This window comes from Micromys minutus (assembly GCF_963924665.1).
Source record: "Micromys minutus genome assembly, chromosome: 6".
NCBI classification, from domain to species: domain Eukaryota; kingdom Metazoa; phylum Chordata; class Mammalia; order Rodentia; family Muridae; genus Micromys; species Micromys minutus.
The window spans coordinates 67,001,608-67,003,766 of record NC_137975.1 but is presented as its reverse complement, the minus strand read 5'-3'; positions in this window follow the sequence as shown (position 1 = coordinate 67,003,766).

The following is a 2,159-nucleotide window of genomic DNA, read 5'->3' as shown; positions in this document are numbered from 1 at the left end:
GTATCACCTTGCTAGAGGAAATATAGTGCCTGGGGCAGGATTTGAGAATTTAAAGACTCACTGACCATTTCCAGTTTTTCTCTGCTCCATGCTTACAGTTCAAGATATGAGTCCTCAGCTTCCTGTTGTGGTAAATATTAAAAAGGATGATCTGTTGTTATCGGCACCTCAGTCTCACTCCACGGAAACTACCCTAGTGTGGAGCTGGGCACCCAAACACTACCACAAGACCCTCAAGCCTCCCGCTCCACTCAGTTCACTTCCCAGATGATTTATTTCATCCACCCATCTCAACCATTGCTTACATACACTGTTCCCCACAGCCTGGTAAAAGCATGACTCCACATCCATTAACTTATCAAACACATTTATAGGTTAAATTTTCAATCCACAAGCCCTCTGCACAGCAACCCATGGATAATGATGTAAATTGCCCATCTATATGAGATAAGTTAGACCCATAAAAACACTTAGAAATGATCATGACAACCTCATCAAGCTAGACATGCACCAAAAGGAACATACATGCCAGCCTCCATATTTTCCTCCATCAATCTCTGCTTTCCACCTTCTCTTCTGCTCCTCCAGCCTCTTTCTCAACCTACCTTTCCACTGTCCAATCTTGTATAACTTTAACATACACCTACAGCTTCCTGTTCTTGCTACTATGCTTTTGTATCACTACCATGGTCTCCAACCCTCTGAGACCATAAAAACAAACAAATTTTCTTTTGAAAGTTGTTTTTTTTTTTCATGATATTTTATTACAGCAATAGAAAAGTAACTAATACAGACCAATACCAGGAAGTACGCTATATTTTCATGGCAGACATTTGGAGCAACATGGAAGACTTTGGAACTTTAGACTAGAAAAATGACTAACCTTTGTAAACAGAGCTTAAGGGACAATCCTGTTAGGAGCCTGTAAGACAATAGTGTTGAGAGTTATATGAACTGTGGAGACCCAGCTTAAGATCTTTCCGAGGAGAACATAATAGGAACTGTGATAGGTACCATATTTTTGACCAACAACGCAGCTGCCTTCTGCTAATGTCCTAAGAACTTTCCTGAGGCTAAATTTATAAGGCATGCATTAATTTCTTTGGTGAAATGTTTTGGTAGATATTAAAACAGCAGTGTGACTGGTTCTCTGTCCATATGCCCCAATTTCATGGTGGGCTTGGTGTGTCCTTCCACTACATCTTCTCTTGAACTCAATTAAGTCACCACATGAAAGGAAATTCTACATAATAACCTCTGGTCCAATTGATATAATTTTCCCATCTAGACAGCACAAATTCCTGTATACACCCATCCTTTAAAAATATTCATAACAACCTGTATCTATTCTCAGAGAAGAATCTTTATATCTGCCTCCATACTGCTCCCAACTCCTCCTCACTCTGGCTCCTTCTCCTCTAAAACTTTATTTCAGCCCATCCTTCCTTCTCATCCAATGACAGGCCTCATTTTATCTAGTGTCTGTCTTTCTGTATAAAGACATCATCTTACAGTGAAGAATAATTTAATATCCTAATATTGGTTCTGTCCTGTGGTTACTTGGAATCATAAGTAAATGGATTATGGAATATTCCTCTGAAGTTTCAGTGAGATGCTAAGGCCAGAAAACATGGAGTTTTTGCAAAAGTCCCAAGAGTAGTATGAAATTATCCAGGTGAGTCCTGGGTTCTATTGTAAACTCCAAGATGCTGGTGATACCAGAGAATTAAGATACTTGCCAAAGGGAGTTACATGCAGGTAGTAGAACCAGGGTAAAAGAGAAAAGTATGTTATAGTCAGCAATGCTGAAGGCACAGTAACTTTTTTTTTTAAAGGAAAGATGAGTAAGATGATTATTTTATTTTATTTTTTTAATTTTTATTTATTTATTTTTCTAACGTTTACGGGATTTTTTTTAACTTTATTTTAAAACACAAAGATAAATGTACAGATTTTTAAGCATTTTTGCATAAAAGTATACAGATACATTTTTATAAGGTTGTAATTAAGTATTTGTGGGTACATATACATACACATATGTATATATGTAACAATAATATAGGAAAAGAGGCTATTAATTTGAGGGGATAGGAGAGAAACTGGGAGGGGCTGTAGGAAGGAAAGGAGGATATGATACAGTTATATTTTAATTAAAATAT